This window comes from Microcebus murinus, chromosome 14, assembly GCF_040939455.1.
Source record: "Microcebus murinus isolate Inina chromosome 14, M.murinus_Inina_mat1.0, whole genome shotgun sequence".
NCBI lineage: Eukaryota > Metazoa > Chordata > Mammalia > Primates > Cheirogaleidae > Microcebus > Microcebus murinus.
The window spans coordinates 36,567,251-36,589,565 of record NC_134117.1 but is presented as its reverse complement, the minus strand read 5'-3'; the positions used below and the strand labels follow the sequence as shown (position 1 = coordinate 36,589,565).

Sequence of the window (22,315 nt, the reverse complement as noted above, 5' to 3'; positions counted from 1 at the left end):
TAAAAGTTACAGTTTCCAGCCGGGCATGGTGGCTCACACCTGTAATCCTAGCAGTCTGGGAGGCCGAAGCTAGCGGATTGCTTGAGCCCAGGAGTTTGAGGTTGCTGTGAGCTAGGCTGACCACATGGCACTGTAGCCCGGGCAACAAAGTGAGACTCTGTCTCAAAAAAAAAAATGTTGCAGTTTCCAAGAATCTATGGACAAATGGGAGTTTACTGTAGTTACTTAAGCTTAGTACCAACTCAAATTATTTTTTAAAGCTCTAAAAATGCTAAAGGACTTTGGTCTATAAATTGCCTTGACAATCTTCCCCTAAATTCATGACTTAGAAGGCAGCTTTTATACCTGTACTCCTAGGCAAGGTGGTCCATCTTTTTCTATTGCTACATGGATAAGATTGGGATTCCCTGAACTTGCTATGACAGCAGGATAGACTGCTCACTGATTTTTTTGAATGTGTGATTATTTCAATTCACTTAAGCAATCCACTGCGTGCAGTTACCTTGTACCAAGTGTTGAGTTAGTTTCTAGAAACAATCACAGTGAGGCATGAACCCTGAGAGCTCCAAATCTAGTGGGGTATACACAATATGCCCACACATAAATGAGACAGGTACCACATAAATCCAAAGGATGAGATATTGATCTCTATGAAAATAAATACTGAACCAATGTATTAGTGAAAATAGAATACTTTTAAATATTCTTCTGAAGGGATTAATGTTTCCATATAACTTTTCTAAGAATATAAACACTACACAAGTATTGAAATCTCAATGAAATCATCAACAAAAATGGTGAAAAATAAATAATTTCCTCCAAGAAATTCTTTTATTTTACTTTAGGTTTATTTAATTTTTGGGATAAAATTGGCACAGGTCAGGATTAGAGGAGTTTTTTCCCCATAATTCAAAATACTGTTAAGATGAATTTCTTTATTACATTTTTTACTTTAATATAACAGTGCTTCCTTTGCTCTGGTTTTCAGCACAGTGAATCAAAAGTACTCATAAGTATTGGTAAGTTGAGAAGTACAGCTCGAAACTCTGAAAAGGTCAGTGTTTGATAATCAAATAGGTTTTAACATATGATTCAAAAAATGAGAAACACGACCCTTTTTCTCTAACCTTATTTGAATTACTAATTGTTATATGATATCCTGCTTTATCCAGAACCTTTTTAAAGTTGATTATTTACAAATAAATACACACACGGTTACACAATTTCTTAATAATGTATTGGGAATAATAGTGATTCATTATTATAAAAGAGAACATAAATCTTAAGAGAAACATGCTAACCCTTAAATAAAAATATATAGATATGCAAACATATATATACATTAAATAAGAAAATAGAGCCGGGCGTGGTGGCTCACGCCTGTAATCCTAGCTCTTGGGAGGCTGAGGCGGGCGGATTGCTCAAGGTCAGGAGTTCAAAACCAGCCTGAGCAAGAGCGAGACCCCGTCTCTACTATAAATAGAAAGAAATTAATTGGCCAACTGATATATATATAAAAAAATTAGCCGGGCATGGTGGCTCATGCCTGTAGTCCCAGCTACTCGGGAGGCTGAGGCAGAAGGATCGCTTGAGCCCAGGAGTTTGAGGTTGCTGTGAGCTAGGCTGATGCCACGGCACTCACTCTAGCCTAGACAACAAAGCGAGACTCTGTCTCAAAAAAAAAAAAAAAAAAAAAAAACAAGAAAATAGACATGGCTAATAAACACATGGTTAAACCATGGTACATATGGTATCCTATGCACCAGTTAAAAACAAAAAAGGAAGCTAGACATGGTTGCATGTCCCTTTAGTCCCAGCTACAGGAGGCTATGGTACAAGGATTGTTTGAAGGAGTTCGAGACCAGCCTGTGCAACATAGTGAGACCTCATCTCAACAAATAAAAAAACAAAAAAAGTTAGCTGGGAATGGTGGCACACACCTATAGCCTCAGCTACTCGGGAGGCTGAGGCAGGAGGATCACTTGAAACCAGGGCTTTGAGGTTGCTGTGAGCTATGATGATGTCACTAAACTCTAGCTGGAGCAACAGAGCAACGCTCTGTCTCAAAAAAAGAATAAATAAAAATAAAAAAAAATCTTTTATGAGATGTACTCATCTATCATTTGCCTAACTAAAAAGTAGTTAAAACATAGTACTGGGCACATTAAAAATGTACTAACAAATAGACATTGACTCAACGTCACCTAGTATTCAAAGAAATGTAAATTGAACCCATGCTATATTTTTCTTATTAAATTATCATTTAAAAGATATCCAATGCTAACAATGATGAAATGAGATAAATGCTTCCCTATGCAGGGAAGCAATATGTCATTATATATCAAGAGCCTTAAAAATGTTCATACTGTTTGATACAGTTCCAGTTTAAATATACCTTAAGGAAATTATTAGGAAGGAGGATAAAATTTTATATCAATGTTTATCACTGTTTTCACTACTAAAATGCAAATTAACCTAATTATTCAAGAATAAGAAAGGGATTTAAGAAATTATAAGGTATCCACATGGCAGAATAGTATGCAGTCATTAAATATTGTATTCATGTAGAAATGCTTAAGATATTAAATGAGGAAAAAGCAGGATACAATATTTTTTAAAGTATAAGATATACAAATATGTGCACAAAGAAAAACAGGCAAAATGCAAAGGGACAGCCCTCATATCCCACATAAGTTAACAAAACGACTGTGTTTTCACACCTTTCTTGTTCAGTTTTGTATCCACAGCAACTAGAAGAGTTTCCAGCTTATTGCAGCCATGCAGACACTGCTGACTGAATAATTTTCTTCACTAAAAAGAACAAATATCATCTTAAAAAGTATCTAGTCTTTCTTTATTTGTGCCCTGGCTATTCATAAGAAGTAGTCAAACCTTTGTAAGAAGAGTGCCTATTTGAAACACTGCAGCGGGCAATGTCCCTTGTTGGGAAGGAGAGGTTTTGTTTTGTTCCATCTGTTGGTAAAAAGATCACGTGGCAGGAATTATATTCACGCTCTTTTCCATCCCTTTACCTTTGCGAGGGTAGACATGATCAAAAAGCTTCTTAGGAATACATCTGAGTGTTGTTGTAACCTCTTACCTTTGCTCTGACATTTGGAGCCCTGGATTCTATGGGTAACTACACGAGTGAGCTCAAAGGCCCTTTCCCTCTCTAGGCCTTGATTTCTGCATCTGCATAAGGAGATGGTTACATAACTTAATTTTGAAGGTTCATCCCAGCTGTAAAATTAAATGAGTCTATAATCTAAGTATTCTCATCAGACAGAAAACAGAAAGGTTGCTAATTACCCCCTGTAGCATATATTTTATACACACACATTTGTGACTGGAACCAAATAAGTGTAGAATATTAAAGGCATTAAGAGACATCTTACTGTTTAGTTATTAACCCTCTTAGTGCGGCAGGCCGAAATAGCGGCTTTTATGTCTAGGGCGAAAAGTGGGGCAGGCTAATATATCTTAACTACGTAGGAGCCGATATATTGGCCCTCCGCACTAGATGCAAAAGCCGATACTTCAGCCCGCCTCACTAAGAGGGTTAATAATTTCTTATCTAGAACTACCTTTTGGGTGATGTGTTCACCTTTGTTTTACTAGGATCTGTGAGGGGGAAATGCTTTAATTAAAACAATATTTTTCAAGACTGTATTGCTTTTAATTCCTTTCCTAGATTGGCCTCATTTGATGAAAACAGGACAACTTCTTTGCTCCTGTCAAACTCAGTAAAGCTTAACTTTTCACCGCCTGGTAAAAACCTGTTGGTCCACTTCCTTTCATCAGGTACCAAAGAGGAACCTGCCTGAGATTTTAGGCATGAAGGTGGTGAAAGGAGTGGCCTTGCAAGAATACAGGAAAATACCCAATCCTACAATTTCCCCAGTAACAGTTAAAGATCAATGCTATGAGTTGTCTAATTATAACAGGAACCCTGCAGGAGCTCTGTTTTGCACAACTTCTGAAAAGAGGTGAATGGATGGAAAAGAGATGTAAATCTCTTTCAAAATTATTTTTTTAGAATCTGTTTTTACAGAGTTCCTAAGTAAACAACAGAAGAAGGAGCTACAGCCTCAACCATATCTTAAGGACAGAGTCACATCTCCTGTGATATCCCTTCTCCAAGGAAAGGCAGGAAATCAACTCTTGGACTTTGACATCCTTGCAGTTTTTGTTATCGATCTACCCCCAAGAAGAAAGGAAGGAGCGGATGCAGCAGTTTCTCGACTGCACCTGCCATTTTTACAAGCCCCTTTAAAAAGCCCCAATCGCTGGTTTTCGGTGCCAGCACATTCTTCCTTTCCACCTCCCTGCAAGTCCTTTTCCCTTCCCCCAAGTAAATAAACCTTTTCTTTCTATCCTAATCTCTGTCTGGAGAAATCTTTCTCAAAACTTGATTCTCCACCCCAGCAGGTGGGGGTTGCAGAGCAGGAGGAAGGGAACCTGCAGATTCAAGACCAGTCTCACCACAACCTCCCAGAGGTCTCGTTTTGTTTGAGTTGCATTATTGTTCATGTCAACAAAAGATACTTGGTCCTCAGAGTCATGGTTACGCTGCACTTCGATGGATTTTCCACATTTATCACTACTTGGTCACATCTTTACAAAATTGGAATTCTCAGATTATAGAGCTTTTTAAAATCAGATGTTTCAATAATTTTTACTGAAAATATCCTTTTTCTACACTATCTTTCTACATTCCTGGTCTCCCAAGTTTGAGACTCAACCATAGAGCTTAAGAAATAGAAAGTCTTAATTCAGAGTTATCTCCCCAGACTCAAAAAGAGTCACTTCTGTGTTGCAGCCCCAAGATAATTACGATGAGGGGATGCAGCAGGGGCAGGAAGGTGACCCTGTAGACATCAGCCTCCAGCCTGAACCCACCTGCTCTGACCTTCCCACAGGCTCGGGCACACTGATAACTTGGTGTTCCCAGGCCCACAGCTGGGTGGGCAGGGAATCATCGCTGGCTCACAAGCCTACTCTGCCCCCCAACACGCCTCCCTCCAGCCTGTGGGAGCAGACAGCTGCCAGGGACCCTTCATCTGCAGAGTGCTAGCACGCTGCCTCTGCCTGTTCTTTCCAAGAGGAAATGGGTTGGAAAACCTGTACACCCATCATTTTATTAATAAAACTTTTGGAGGCGGAGCGCTTTATACAATAATATACATTCACTGATAGAAAATTAGAAAAGGGAGGACAAGACACTAACATTTTTATGTACTGCTTGCCACTTTGTCATTTGAGGGTTTTTTTTAATAAACAAAAGCAGAATCCTAAATCATACCAGTCTTCATAGTTTGCTGGTCGCCAACCTAGACAGACACTTCCCGCTACCATGCAAACTCAGGCCCCACTTTACAGTGTGCTCAGAGCTGTATGTCCCACGTGGGTGGAGAAGAACCCATATTTCCCTGGGGCCTCACCCAAAGTGGGCACTGTAAGCTCTCAGGTCTAAATTCCAACTACAGTGAGGGTCTTCTGAACAAAAGGCCACACTACACTCACATACAAGAGTGTCCATATCTGCCTAGTATGAAAAAAAAAAAAAAAATTCCAAAGCTAACATAATGTAGCAAACTCAGAATTAACCCAAATTCAAAAGATGTCTTTAAAGCAAGACTTCTAGAGTCCTAATGCACTAACTGCAGGGTGTGACTGGGACGTGGAAGCAGATGGACATGCTGACCTGTCTGCTCTCACTAACCTATTTGTCCCACCACACCCCCTTTTCTTGTTTTCCCCCATGGAGCCATCTCATAAGAATAAGGTCCCACAGAGCATATTCTGAGACATGCTGCTGCAAATTTCCTTAGAGCAGGACCTAAATTCATAATGGGCTGATTCTGACATAGCTACTGACATAGCTTTGTGGCCTCCTGGACTAGGCCTTAGGCTGGAAACCTGACTCTTCTGAAAGTAAGCCCTAGCACCTGGGGGGCTCTCAGCCCTCTGACTCAGCCACTTTCTGCATAAGGGAGCTAAGCCCAGGCTTATTGGCTGTTCCCCAACCACACAAAGACACAAGTGTATGATGTTTCAGTAGGGAATTTCCTAGGTAGAGTATCAAACTAGGCAAATGTAGCTGGTATTACTGTATTAGATTTTGTTTTTATACATTCTTCTTAACTATACTCTTTCTTTCCATCCTTATGTCAGCAGTCCACAAATTTTTTGGGACCAGGGACCAGTTTCATGGAAGACAATTTTTCCATGGACAGGGGTTGAGGGATGAGGGGAGGTGATTTTGGGATGATTCAAGCACACTGTGTGCTTTATTTCTATTATTACACTGTAACATATGATGAAATAATTATACAACTCACCATAATGCAGAATCAGTGGGAGCCCTGAGCTTGTTTCCCTGCAACTAATGCTACCTCTGATCTGACAGGTGGTGGAGCTCAGGAGGTGATGTGAGCAATGGGGAGTGGCTATAAATTCAGACAAAGCTTCGCTTGCACACCCACCACTCACCTCCTGCTGTGTGGCCCAGTTCCTAAGGGTACTCCATAGCCTTGGGGGTTGGGGACCTTTAAGTGGCCCATGTCCTTCCCCTATCCACATCTACTCCTTGTAATCAAAACCCTCATTTCCTCCGTGCTAATGATCAATGAATTCAGAGTAAGGTGGAGGAACTGATCAGTCCTTAGGATTCTTAGGAATATCTAGATTTAAAATGGTCAAATATTTTATTGTTTAGATTTTAAAGGATTAAAACTATCAGGAATATTTGAAGTAAAAGGTTGACAAAGCACCTTTTAATATATTAGATCATGTTTTTATTTACTGTATTAAACTGCTTGTTTTAATGATAAAAATAATTATACATGCTCACAGAAAACATTTTAAGTACAGTACTAAAGCCCTAAGAAGGAACAATTGCCTAGAATTCTACTATTCAAAGATAATCCGAGTGAACATTTTAATTAATGCCTTTCCAGCCCTCCCCCATGTTTAAATAGTTTCTTTACTGAAATATTAATCTTATGTTCTATTATAGCCTATTTTTCATACACTGTGTCCCATGTCAATACTTTTCTTTAACACCATTGCCATAGTTATACTATATTCGATTATATAGGTGAATTACATCGTATCTATCCAACATCCTTTTGGAAGCCATCTGAGCTGCTTCCAATGTTCACTTTCAAATAATGCTCACTAAGCATCTCAAAGCTAAATCTCTGAAGACATCTCTAATCATTTCCTAAGAAATTGCTCCTAGAAATAGGCTCACAGAGACAAAGGGTCGACACATTGCTTCTCATTCGGTCACAGGAGACCTTCTAGGGAAAACAGTCCACTGAGTCATTCAGCATTTGCATCTCTCTCAAGGTCCTTTAGTTTTATTTTCCCAGTCTGTTCCTGTTGCCTTCACTGTTAGTCGAATTACTACCTGGTTTTCAAGATATTCAAATCCTACATTCTATCAAAAATCCTTAGTTCATCAAACTATCTGGCTTAAAGTAGCATCTTAATCCTATAAAACTGTGGTCCCGGACCCCCAGGCCAAGTACCAGTACCAGTCCCTGGCCAGGAACTGGACCGCACGGCAGGAGGTGAGTGATGGCAGGCAAAGTTTCATCTGCATTTACAGCTGCTCCCCATGGCTTGCATCCCTCCTGAGCTCCGCCTCCTGTCAGATCAGCAATGGCATTAGTTGCAGGAAAACAAGCTCAGGGCTCACAGTGATTCTGCATTATGGTGAGTTGTATAATTATTTCATTATATATTACGATGTAATAATAGAAATAAAGTGCACAATAAATGTAATAAGCTTGAATCCTCTGAAACCATCCCTTCCCCACCCCCAGTACATGGAAAAATTGGCTTCCATGAAACCAGTCCCTGGTGCCAAAAAGGTTGGGGACTTCTGCTTTAAAATATATCTGAAGTCATCCTGTCTGCTCATACTTTCTTATTCCTAAATTTTCATCCATCTATCATATCTGTGATATCTCTAACTGAATGATTGACATGTATCAACAAATATCATAGGACTCTCTACTAACCTTGTTTGATCCTTAGTTCAAACCTTTTGCACTCCCCACAGGAGCTTTCTGATCCACGGGCAAAGTAACCTTTTCTTCAGAAGGTTTGGGAGTTCAGAACAAGTGCCTCCAAATCTCAAACCCTCCTGTAGACAACTTCACCTGGGATAGCATCAGTGGTAAAACGGGGAGGGGGAGGGTGTTTCTCAGGCCCCACTCCCTTTCATGATGCTAAAACTTAATTTACTTAGTTAGTATCACTGCATGCTATGGTATGTTTTGAAACAGAAGTATTGCCTGCATGGGACACCAGGTGCTCAGGATAATTCCCCAGGTCACAACTCTTGTCTACAGTGTATCATCAGGAAGGGCGCTAAGCTCCAAAGGAGAGTCCAAGAAGAGTGGTATCTTTACTGTCAGAGCACAAAAGCCACCCAGGATGATGGCTTCAATCGTTTGTTTATTCTCTCTGCAAGTAATTAAGCTCATACTGCACCTATCAAGCACATGAATTCCATTACACATTAAATCTAGTTAATTCTCTAGAAGGGAATGGACAAGATGCAGACAAACCAAAAAGCTCCAGTGTTTCTCATCGGGGGTGCCATCCTAATTGTGGACAGGACAATCCCTCACTGTGCGGGACTGTCCCAAGTGCTGAGCGGCAGTTAGTATCCCACACTCTCAGGACATTAAATGCTAATATAAACACCCTTCATCATCATTGTGACCCATGCAAATGTTCCCACACATTTCCAAACACCAGAGGAGGGGGTGACAGCATCCCTCATTGACAACCTCTGTGTCTACTTGGCAGGACAGAATTAACATTCAGGGAATGAATGTTAGAAAGACAGAAAAAAAAAGACAGAAGAAATAACAGAAAACAATATTAATCTGGAGGTAGAATTGTGAGGTAAAAGCTGAAAGTACCATAAAGAGGCCAAAGGAGATCCGAAAGGAGCAGGGTAAGCTTTGATAAGAACGGGAGATGGAGACCTGTAACCTCCCGCAGGAGTCCAGCCCAGGGTTAAAGCGTGATGAAATGCTTTCTCATCAACACCCTGATTTCCCCTGCTTTAAGCTGGTTACAGGAGCTAATACGAACACTGAACTCACTTGGTAATGTCAACTTCTAAAACACTGCTATTGTTCCTGCCCTCCTGTTCAGGGCAAGTTTTGCCCTTGCATCCGGGGCACCAGGGGAGGGCAGGAGAGGAGTGAAAGCCCAGGTGAGGGTGAAGGGCACTGTGGCCTGCCCCTGCTGGGCTCCTGCAGAGGACTACACCGCAGGCCCTGCCCATTCACTGCTGGACAGAGATCAGACCCCGGCCTGGTTCCTTCTCCTACACGTCAGCTGTGGTCAAAGGGCCATTGTTCCCGGAAGGCCCGTGTGTCTACACCCTCTGGGAACAATGCCCCTTGTTGATCTTCTGTGCTCCAGTTGAATAAGGTCATTGACTGTTTTCAACCTTAGCCACAATCAATATCATCAACTTTTATTGTGCAGCGTTGGCAGTGATATGTTTTCTGATGACATCTTTATGCTCAGGTGAGACTGAAAAGGTCAGTGAATGAGCCATCTTTTATAGATCCTGTTCAAAATTTATTAATGACGCAGTGTACACTAAGTATTATATGGGCTCTGGTTCCCAAACTTCTGGAGCTTAAGGTACAAAGCACTTATTTTAAAATACAGATTTCTGGGCCTCAGAAAGTCGGATTCAGTAAGTTGTGAGGCATGAACCTACAAGTTAACCACCCTCATATGTTTCTGAGAAAGGTGATCCATGGACACACTCTGTGAAACACTGCCACAGAATGACAACAAAATAAAAAAAAACAGCATCATCTTCCTGACATTTTATATTCTATCTCCTTGAAATGGATTTTCCACTAGCAAAATAAACATCAAGTAAAAGTGAACGGAAACAAAAATCAACTTAATTCTAAAAGAAAATCAGAGTCCCTGCTATAAGCCTCATACATGGATATGGCAAGCCTATGCAATTAAAACTGTATTTACATATACATAAAATTTACATTTTAGTTTCCATATAAGAGTAGGTAATCGCAAGATGATTACTTACTTCACAGCATAACAAATACGATTATACAACTTTATATTTGAGAAAGTTTTATTAACTTTTCAACATTTCCTAATCTTCATGAAAGACTATCTTGTGGTACCATCCGATGACTTCAGACTGGCATGAAAGTTAAGGCAGAAAGAGTTTATGAAACATGTCTAAAGGTCAATATAAGGACTTAAACATCCAGAAGGCTGTGACTTTTTCTGCTACATTAGAAATGTCAAATAGGTTTCATGCCACATGCCAATTCAGATAGACCAGTAGACCAGAAACTGCTGCCTGGAGTGCCACTTTAACAAAGCCAGTCCAGGGGAAGGGTATGGTGATAGATTAGCAATAGGTTGGCTGGTCTCCCAGGTGAGAAAAGTGGTGGCATCTGTACCACATATATGCTAGCTATGCCACCTCTCCAAGTGTTTAGCAGCACTGGAAATATTCATAAATACCACTACTTTTATTCCTTTACTCAACAAATATGATTCAGCGACTACTATATGCCAGATACTAGAAAAAATACCAACAGAGTGGTAGGTGCTACCAAGGGGGTAGATGTCACGCAAATAAGGTGGTTTCTAACCTAAGGCTTTTCCTAACAAAATGGGATCTAAGGGGTACTGAAGAAAGACCAGAAGTCAACAAAATTTGAAAAAGGAGAGAGGAAAGTAGATGTGAATGCTATTTCAGAGGAACCGAAACTAAGCCACCAAGGTGCATCCAACAGGGGAAAAAGGGTTTGGGGATTAGTGTGCAACTACCAGGTCATGTGAGATTTTGAGGTTATGAAATTATAATTTCAATTTAAGATCATGGGATGTTATGGAAAGGTTGGGTGTTGTAGATGTATTTGTTTTCTGTTTGGGTTTTGTTTTTGTTTTTATTTTCTGTTTTGTTTTTTGCTAGGGCAAGGGACTGAGTTACCAGATTTGCATTTCATAAAGAAGGTAGAAAAGAGTCACAGTGAACCTGAAGAGCAACTGCAGCCACCCAGGTGACCACACCAGAAGCTTGGCCAGAAGTGGGTGCATTTGAGACACTTTTTGAAGACAGAATCAATAGATACTTGGTTCAGGAAAGAATATGGGCAATGAGAGAACGGGAGGAGACCAAGACGCAGCTCTAAGTGCCTCGAACACATTCAACTGGAAACTCTGCAAGGCAACTGGACTAACCAGCATTGGTGACATTAGGAAAGCACAGGTTTGAAAATGTGGGGGTTTCAGGCACAGAGAAGGGTAAGATCAAAAACACTAATTCTTTATCTTCTCTTTTCCAATTCTAGTTAAATTGTATAATAGTTATGCTGCTAAACCTGTGAAGACTTAATCCAGCAGAGACGTTATCATGTAAGTCTCTGATTTTCTAAATTACAGCACTTATGGCAATTTTTTTACCTCTTATAGCAACTTAATTCAGGCAACCATGAAACTCCTACTACTGAAAATATTTCTCAAAGAGTACTGCACTTTCCTGCCTCATGAAGTATGGCACACCAACATAATTTCATCTTTCACTGAAGATTTAATATCTTACATACCTTAACATCCCCATGAGAACACTAATTTTACCATTCAGAGCTCTTGCCTACATAATGACTAGAACCTCCTCCTCCCCCGCAACCCCCGACGAAGGTCCCACGATTGTGTGAATGAATGCCTCAGCGTGCCATGTCACCTTGCCATACTAAAAGTGCACAGAGAGCTGTCATAAATTGCCCCACTTCGAGACAAGACTAGGGATGGGGCTGAGATCTTTGAAAATGGAACAACAACACTGGACCTTGTGGAGCCACCCACTCTGGGAGATGTTTTGGAAAAGAAAAGGGCTTGTTTTAAATCCAACCAAGAGAACCAAGTGGAGCCTCCAGAAGTCAATACTGGAACCAAACTGTAGGGTTCATTCACTTTGAAAAAAGGATTTTTACTCTTAGAGCTGAAGTTTTCTTTTCTGATAAAAATATAAATCTCCTAGGAAGACACTAAAACTCCTGGCAGTTATTTCCACTTTAATGAGACTTTCTGATTCTTTCCTGCCAACAGGGCTTTAATAGGACAATATTAAGATGTTGGTGTTGAGTGGTGCCTAAAATCACCCTGGCAGGAACCATTATTTTCTATTCTTAAAATCCTCCCTCCATGCCACCACCACCACATCAGATTCTCAAGACACAGCTTTGAAGTCTCAACAACCAAATTAGACCTTCTTTTCAGAAAAAAAAAAAAAAAACTAAAGGGAGCCACACCCTGTGTGACTTCCACTTTTCAAACTTCAAAGACTTGTATGACATAAAAGAGAGGTTTGTAAACAAAATTTTCCAGGTTCTATGTCTCTAAAAATGGCCGGAAGTATGTTTATTATTCTCCTTGAAATTATTTTTAAAAATTCAAAAAGGATCTGACACATGTATGTATTTACAAGTCACTGTTTTGAAATGCTGCCAGTTTATTCTTAGACATTTGTTTAGGAACAGATTATGAGACACCTAAAAGACTGAGATAAAGGAAAAACACTAGCATTTGTATGATGCCACCAACATATATACTTGTCAATTTAAAAAAGCAGCAGTTAAGAGAGTGAAAATTTATGAATAACATGAGTCAAAGTAAAATGGTTAAAAACAAAAGGGAAACTGCCATGAAGAGAAGTTTTAGGGGGAAACAGAGAAGCCATATTATAATATTATATATCAAAATGATAAATATTAAATATTACTCAAAAACTCCCAATTTTCACTTAATTAGATTTTGTTTTTCAGCAACTATTCATGTAGGTTCTTTGATTATTATAAAGCCAAGTGCAAAAAAAAAAACCAAAAAAACAAAAAGAAAGTTTTCTCTAATCTCCCATGGTTTTTTGCTTGTTTGTTTTTTGAGACAGAGTCTCACTCTGTTGCGCTAGAGTGCCATGGCGTCATCCTAACTCACAGCAACCTCAAACTCCTGGGCTCAAGTGATCCTACTGTCTTAGCCTCCAAAGTAGCTGGGACTACGCATGCCAGGCTAACTTTTTTTTTTCTATTTTTAGTTGTCTGGCTAATTTCCTTCTATTTATAGTAGAGACAGGGTCTCTCGCTTGCTCAGGTTGGTCTCAAACTCCCGAGCTAAAGCAATCCTCCAACCTCGGCCTCCCAGAGTGATAGGATTACAGACATGAGCCACCGTGCCCGGCCCCATGTTTTGTTTTTGACGTGCAACTTACCTGCTTCTCAGACCAATAGCGTACCACCACTGTTTAGATGTGGACCTGCTTCTCTCACACACACTGCTATCTATATGATCACTCTCAGGCCGATTTTTACATGTGATGTTAGGCATCAACATCCAATCTTTCACAATCCAGACAGTGCAGGAGAATAAAGTTAGCACCCAAACTATCTTGGAGAACAAGTGCTGACTTTGCAGAGCAGTGAACATGTCAAGACAAACTTAGATTTTCCATTACAATATGCTCAGCTGGAAAAAATTAGTCTGTAGCAAGGCTGGCAACTTGACTTAGAATGACTCTAAAGTATGTAGCTGCTTTTCACATCACTCAGGACTGTGACAGCAGGGACGTGAGGCAGCGCACATCAACATGTTCACAAAACAGGAGGCCTGAGGGCTCACTCTCAATCAAGTTGTTTCAAAAAGCCAAAGTGATTATAGATATACATGTTATCTAGTTAACATATACATACACCTAGTTGTTAAAAAAAAAAAACTATTAAGTGTTAGAACAAGGGCTTGAGATAAAAGTCACATCTGCAAGAGATGCAGAAAATAATCACATTGATTCTAGGGAAAAGGAGTTTCTGTAGCAATTGTGGCCTGCAGGCCAAGTGAACCCCTGAAACAAAGCCTGGCTAATGTTCCACTTATACAGGAGGCAGGCTGGATAACGAGGTTTTGAGGTCAAAATAACCAGGTTTAGAGCAGTTGTTTCTGCAGAAAATAGATATGAACTAGTGACTCCCAGAAGCCAGAGACCCAAAATAATCTGCATACTAAACCAAAAAAATCAGCTTAGATTAGCTTAATGACCAGATTTGTGAATAAACTTTACAGGTTAAGTTTTTAAACCAATTTTTTTTACTTGAATTGATTCCAAATGTCTTTTATGTTAAAAAAGAAAAAAAGGAAAGAAAAAGTTCAAACCCACATTCACTCAAGGGACAAAAATTGGCCACTACTGGAGCCAAATGAAGAATGTAGTTATACATCTCCCAAATGCATTCTTCGGAGAGGCAGCCCCAAAATGTCCGTATGGGCAGCATTACCAAAATCAGAAGTTATTTTCCAAGAGAGACCACTTTACGGAAGAAAAACTTCCTTGGATGTGTAGGTTCTGATACATTTATTTCTTAAATGTCTGTTATACTCACACATGCTGATATAACTTGTGGGAATGTAATAACATTAACGAAAACCAGGAACTGTCTGAAGTGCTTCATGAATTAACTCATTTAATCCTCCCAACAACTCTGAGGTAGTTAGTTTTACTGTCCCCATTTCACAGATGAGGAAACTGAAGCCCAGAAAGGTAAAGTAAGGTAAATAAGTCACAAAGGGCGGCATGGACAACATGAACCAGAGCCTGCTCTTGCAGAAACAATCACAAATACAGGAAGCCAGAGATCTAAACAAGGTATTTCTACGTATATATATTTAATGCTACATTAACCAGGACATCAGTTTGCTTCAGTGAAGCCAAACAGGTTTAAGAGCCTTCTTTCCTCCTTTGCTTCGTTAGCATGTGCTTCAATCTCTAAGACAGATTTTCAGCAGCAACTAAGAGTTTATTTTTTGCTCACATTCTCTATTTTCCTTAATAGAAAATTTAAATCAAAAGATTTTATTGAAAAGCTTAGACAGACACTGTATCAGGTCTGACTGCAAATTCCAAGAGAAGTAAAACCGAAATGGATCCCTTATGCGACAATAAACTAAAATGCAACCTTGCCATTTTAGAGGATGAAATATTTTGAAGATAGGAGGTAAACAGGAAAAAAAACGCAAAGTGCAGTATAAATGGAAGCCAAGCTGATGCCAGGGAGTGCTTGCAGTACACGTCGTCCGTCCTGTAAACTCAGCCACAACAAGCCATGAACCCCAGGGATCGAGGCATGCACTACAACCATCCCTTTTCATTTGCCCCTAAAAGAATCATGCACCATTTATTTCCATTTAAGTGTTCAGTCTGGTGAAACTTCCTTCATCTTCAGTTTGTAGCTGGTAAATAATTTAGTTAAATTATTCACAGTTTCTGTCTAAAGCAGAAGAACAATAGATGCGAAATGAACGCGGCACTGATGGCCTCCGTTGCTCTAAGGAGAAAACAGGGGCGTGTGTGCAGATCAACAAAAGCAAGAAATGAGGACACACGAGCTTTCAGGACGACAAAGCAGCTATTTCGCTGAAGCACATGAAGAACATCACTACCTAGCTCAATAGCAGGAGCTTCATAGCATGAAAGGGAACGGTAGGGCCCCTGGGCCTCAGCACACTGGAGATTCCCAGTGTTACGGGAGCACAGAACAAGTGACTATCCTCAACAGGGCTTTAAAATTGTCTTCTCCTTCCAGGTTTCCATAAGCAGTAAATTAAAAAGAAAATGTTATGTGTCCTCTGCTTAGTGATTCTATTGATTGGACAATGTGGGAGGAGCCCGAATGATCTTTCTCTTGGTTCTGCTTCAGAAAGTTTTCCTGCTAAATAATTAGTATCAGTAGCAACAAACACAAGGCCGAGCCAGTGCAGTAAAACCAGAGATAGGATTTTTAAAAGCAGACTGTAACAAGAGACCCTGCATGGATCATGTGGCACCTGTTTCTTTTCATACTTTATACCTACTAAGAACATCACGAGGTAGGTATTTTTATCTTCATTTTACAGATTTAAAAAACTTAGAATTTCTCTTTAATAAAATATTATTCCCACCCCAAAATAGGTATGGCTGTTCAGAAATGAGGGTAATAGATATTCCTGTTTTACAGAAACATGCCAGTAGACGTATACACGAGGATGTTCTGTTTTACTGAATTAATTGGATCTCACTGATATCTAAAGATTGATAAGGAAATAAGGCACAGGAGAGTTATTTTACTGTTTCTATTGAACCAAATGTACACATGACAATTCAAGGATGGCTAACTAAATAATAAAATAGGACTCTACTCCAGAATCAGTGATTTTGTGTCCAAAATAGTTTCATAAGAATGATTTTAAAAGTTTAGATCACAGCACTGACATGGTGAATATGCTTTCCTTTTGATAAAACATGTAGATTAAAGTGTAGTAGAATGTATCTTCCCAGTTATATGCAAAAGAAATGACAAATTTAAAATGTCAGCAGCCAATGAAAAACAAACAAGTATTCTGGGAGGATCATTCACTCCACACAACCGAGGCTCAGTGAGAATCCCTCTCTTCCATCAGTTATCTCAGAAACATCACAGCAATTACAAGCTACATAAATCCACCATCTAAAGAAGATAAAGCAGAATGTTCAACAGAAAATAATTTTGAAATTGACTGACAGCACCTTATAAAAATCAAATTAAAAATGCAGACTCCATTAACTTGAGACTGTGTGACTTTCCAAACTGGGCCGAGTTCAAGTTTACCTTTAGATCTCCAAAAAATGAAGACTGCACACATTAGTAACTACAACAAGGCTGAATAGATATTTTAAGAAAACCTACTTTTTAAAATTATTGTTTAAGTTTGTAAGCAAATTGCTTAATCACAAATTCCTCTCTTTTTTTCCCCTATGAAAGAAACTAATAAATCCTTAGTAGGCAATTAATGGCCCCCTGGCTCATGCCTTTCTTTACCCTCCTCCAGGCACCCCTTTTTAAGTTTCCCAGTGAAGCAACTGCAAATTCTAATCGCTCTATCTAATCTGTGTGAGGCTGCAAAACTAGCCATCCTGAAGCACTGCTACAATACGCCCCTCTGCCAGGGCCAAAATGCCTTGGCCGGGTTTTCAAGGCCCACACATCTGGCTCCATCCTTATCTCCCATCGCCCTGCCTTCCCGGCCCTCCCCTCCCCCCAGACTCCTATACTATATCTATCCCTGAACCTAGATTTACAAAGGCACACTGACCATTCTCCCACCAGAAATGCTTATCAGCCTGAGATGCCACCTGCTTATCTGACCCCTCCCCATCAACCTCCTCTGACAACTTTTATAGACTTGGATTCCTAGAATGGGCTGATTCTAGGTCTAGGGCCAGAGCAGGAAATACATAAGATGAGCCTGAGCATCCCTTAATGCCAGAAAATAAGAAAGTACTAAAATACACATATGGAATGAACTCCCAATGGCCAGAGTTGGATTATAATCCAAAGCATAAATATCCATGAATCCATACTGACATAAATGATCAACTAAATAAATAAGTGGGAGAGAATGTATGTAACAAACCACCTATGCAGAAGATTTCCAAGTAATTTATCTAGGTAGATAGTCCATCTGCAAGGAGGAGCTTACTTCTTCCCTACTCCTTATGTGTGGGCTGCATATAGTGACTTCCTTCCAAAACTACAGTATGGAAAAAGAGGGAAAAAAGTAACTTTACAATGGAGAAACCTGACAAACACTACCTCATCTTGATCAGTTGATTAAGGTCAATATTAACAGTGACAAGTCATGTTGATACTATGCTCTACTCTAAATACAATATGATGAAAATGGTACTTCATTTCTGTGATCTTCTCACAAAAACCCATAACCCCATAATCTAATCATTAGAAAAATATCAGACAAAATCCAATTGAGGAACATTCTACAAAATACCTGACTTGCACTCCTCAAGACTGTCAAGGTCATTAAAACCAAGGAATGTCTAAGAAACAGTCATAGTCTAGGGTTCTAAAGAGACATGGCAACTAGAAGTAAGCTATATTGAATGGGATTCTGGCAGAGAAAAGGAACATTAGGTAAAAATTAAGAAATTCTGAATAAAATGTAACTTGAATTAATAATATATCAATATTGGATCATTAGTTATGAATGTACCATACTAATTAATGCAAGATGTTAACAGAACTCTCTGTACTATCTTTGCAAGTCTAAATCTATTCTAAAATTAAAAGCATATTTTTAAAAATTGTCTTTGGCTCCTCCATCTCCCTTATCCCAAACCCAGGCTACAGTAATTCTTTGTCCAAAATGTCTCTTTTTTTCTCTTCCCTCTCATTCCCTCGGCTACTACCCTAGTCTTTGTATTCTCCAAATCCATTCTCCAGCTTTCAGTTACCAGAGTAAGCTTTACAACACATAAATCTGAGGATGACACCCCTCAATTAAAACCCTTCAATGGCGTCCTACCACTTTGATAAGGCTTGGCAAACTTTTTGTGTAAAAGCCCAAGTAGCAAATATTTTAAGCTCTGCAAGCCTACTCCACTCTGCCATGATAGCACTAAAACAGTCATGTGCAATATGCAAACAAATCCACATGGCGGTGTTCCAATAAAACTTCACTTACAAAAAGTGGCAGAGGGCTGGATATGGCCTACAGGCCATAGTGTGCCAACCCCTGGACAGAGAGTCAAGTTCAAACTCAGACTGACATTCAAGGCACAATCCACATTACCCCTGAGTCATTTAATTGTGTATATTTGTCTTGGTTTTATTCTTTCCAATCAATTTCAAGTATGTTTAAGACATTAAGTAACACAAAGTCAGTTAAAGTACATTCCACACCTTCAAAAGACTAATAGGTATCAATGAACTAAACTAGTGCTTTCTAAAGCATGAGATGTGGATAGACGTACCCTTTAAAAACAAGTGTTTCATAATCAACCATGTCTTAGGAATCCTGGGTTTGACAAGGTTAAGCAGCTTTCTTTGCCACAGGAATTCTCAAAGCCTTCATTGTGCACTGTGAATTCCCTTAAAGAGGGATATATTACACAATAACTCTCAAATCTGTTTGACCACGGCGTTTGTTCACATTTTTAACATCTGTGTACTGCAAAACTGTTACAGAATTGCTGAAATTAAGCATACTCCTAACAAGGCAGACTAAAAGTTCTATTTGCCACTGTAGTAGGCTGAATAATGCCACCACCCCCCCCCCCAAAAAAAAAGATATCCACGTCCTAATCTCTGGAATCTGTGAATGTTACCTTATATGACCAAAAAAAAAAAAAGGACTGACAGATGTGATTTAGGGTAAAGATCTTGACATGGGGCGATTATTCTGGCAGGCCCTAAATCCAATCAAAGGTAGCCTTATAAGAAAGAGGCAGAGAATGACCTGACATAAAACGGAAGAGGAGAAGGCAATGTGACCGCTGAGGCAGAGACTACAGTGAGGCAGCCACGGTCAAGGAATGTTGGCAGCCCATAAACTGGAAAAGGCAAGGAACAGACACTCCCAGAACCTGCAGAGGGACCACAGCCCTGCCAACGCTTCATTTCTGCCCAGTGAAACTGATCTTGGATTTCTGGCCTTCAGAATTGCCAGAAAATTAAATTTATGTTGTTTAAGTCACCAAGTTTGTGGTAATTTGCTGCAGTAGTCATAGGAGAGGAACACAGGCGTGGTGCCAGTCATGGCCATGGTGCTGTGATCCATGCCAATATCAAATATTCTTACGTGGTCAGATTAGCCTTATCTACACAATTAGGTCACAATTAGCCTTGGTTAGTGAGGTTTCATCACCCACTTAAGAAAAAGGGTACAAGTCAGGGGTTAACACTCTGGACCTATGTTAAACTACCTGGGGGGTTCAAATCCCAGCTTTAACATTTACTAGTTAAATAAATGGCACTGGTCAAGGTGTTTATCCTCTTTTTTACTCAGTTACCTCATCTGTAAAATGGGATGATATTCATAGAGTTGTTTTTTGGATGAGATCATATACAAAAAAGCACTTACTATAGTTCCTGATGATATAATAAATAAATGAAAACTCAAGAAAAAAAACTACAATTACATTACAGTATTACTGCTATTATTTAGGCAAGGAAAAAAAATCTACTTTCACCCCAAGCTAAATCTCGTCATATTTTTTTTTTATTTTATTTTCAGTTTGACAAACAGCAAATCTTCACTCAATTTCTAGCTTAGGGCATTTAAAATGACCTCTGCAAGGTAAGGCAGGTGGAAAAGTTCATGTTTGCCTGTCTGAACCACTGCTTTTGCGTATGTGACCTGATAAATTATGACAGCTAATAGCTCCAAGACATGTGCTTAATGTGATGTGTTAAATTCATGTCACTCATTAAAAAGCCTACAGTTACTCTTCTTGTACGGGTCATCTATGTTAGTTAGATCAAAGAGCCAACAAAGGACTATTTTCTAAGTTATATGCTGCTGATGCTCCACTTAGTCTTTATCTTAACGTTGAGTTATGCTCAGAGCAACAGATGAAACTGTTCTAACAAGCCCCAGTAACGGAACGGCACCCGAAACAGCAGAGGAGATAAAGGGTGTTGGTGTAATGTACAAAAATTTCCCCATGTGTCACCCATTCTGTCCACACTTACCAGTCTCCATCACCACCTAGGCACCACCTGCCACACTCTGTAGCATCTCCAGCATGCATAGAAGCCACCATTCAACATGCCTAATCTGAACAGCTAGACTCCCAGCTGGAAGAGTTCCAAGTCACAAAAGAGGATAAAGAAAGAGTGACATCACACAACCAACAAATTTCCAACCCTATCTCATCCCCAAATGCCAAAGTTAGTCTGTACTTCCTAACACAAAGAAATGTTCAATGCCTGAAGTGATAATTTCCCTGATTTGATTAATTCACATTGTATGCCTGTATCAAACTATCACATGTACCCTATAAAGATATACAACTATTATGTACCCATAATAATTAAAAATTTTAAATTAAAAAAAAAAAGTCTGTACTGTCTGGAGTAGGAAAGAAGCAATAGCTAAGACCAGGAGGTGTCCAGGCAAAGCTTAACTCTAGAATTAAAAGAACTTTTGAAAGGTCTCGAGTCATCCGTGGAGGCTGCAGAGAAAAGCAGAGACTTAGCAAGAAGCGCAGAGAGCAGAGGTCCCAGATGGCAGCTGGTGGGAGTTCTGACTCTCTAAGCTGATCACTACACCCTCCGCTGTCCTGCCCAGGCAACTGAGGAGCTATAGAGAAACAAGTCACACTTGTGTTATAGTAGAAACAAGCCCAATTAAGGGGCTGTGGAAGAAAACAAAAATAATTCACACTGCTGCCCACATTCAAGAAAGATGCAGAATCACATAGCGTGCGTACAAGTCAGTAAACACGCACAGAAATACACACTGTCCCGGTCTGTGAGTTAGGGAAAGACTGTCCTAGGACACACCGAAACCTCATTAAAGCCTACTAATTTCAGAAAAGCAAGCCTAAGCTAATGACAAATTCAAATGTTAGTGATTTTTAAAAAGCATCTCCTTTATTTTTTAGTTTCAAAATAGAGGTTGTAAATCCAAAGGCCAATGGAGCCAGATGTGGAGGGCAAATGGTAACAGGGATGGGTATGAAAAAACAGAAAGTACCCACCTAATCCAAGGGGGCAGCCACCTCCCAGCTCAAGCCAGCTGCTGCCATGGAGAGCGTGGGGGGTCCCTGTGCAGGCACCCAAGACAATTCAGGGTCTGCCTCCAGCACTGCTCAGCTACAGAATCACAGATCCATTGACTCTTTGGTTGCTTTTCTTTTAAAATTATAAAAGTGATACGAGTGAATAAAATCTAGTTCCAACGGGCATAAATTAAGAAGTAAAAGCCCTTCCCTCTACTCCCCCAATTGCTAACAGATCAGATCACTATGTATTCTTCTTTTTCTAGACACACAAACTGTTCTACAAGTTGCTTTTTTTCACTCAACGTATCACAGACATCCTTCCACATCAGTACATTCAGATCTACTGCATTCCCTTTACCAAATGCAGTTAAGACACAATTTCAACGCTGGGAGATGACCGAGAGCCTCTAGGCCAACCTCTTCCGCTTAACAGATAGAGTCCCCAGAGGTCCTGGACACCTCCAACCACACAGGAGGAAGTCAGAGCCTCCCAACATGGAGCCACACCAGCAGGTGTCACCAGCATCATGCCATCATCGTTGCTTTCCAAAGGAGCCTGAGCCTCGGAAAGAAACGCGGCAAAGGCTTCCCATGTGGCAGTTGATAAGGGAGATAAAATTATCCTAGAGCAAGGTAATGAACTGTAATCAGTGAAGAACTACACATACATCAAATTTGGTTTTTTTAATTAACAAATATCTA

General features: G+C 39.8%; 1 protein-coding gene across 7 annotated transcripts in view; it reads right to left on the bottom strand.

Moving 5' to 3' along the window:
• Window positions 1-22,315, bottom strand: part of SGMS1 (sphingomyelin synthase 1) — a 285,202-nt gene that overhangs the window by 194,068 nt on the left and 68,819 nt on the right. For 2 of the 7 annotated variants that reach the window (XM_012762875.2, XM_076009999.1), the window contains one exon: window positions 3,101-3,192. The exons of the other annotated variants lie outside the window; for them this stretch is intronic. The gene's annotated coding sequence lies outside the window, so the exon portion shown is untranslated. The remainder of the gene's footprint in view (window positions 1-3,100; window positions 3,193-22,315) is intronic. 7 annotated transcript variants of the gene reach the window in all.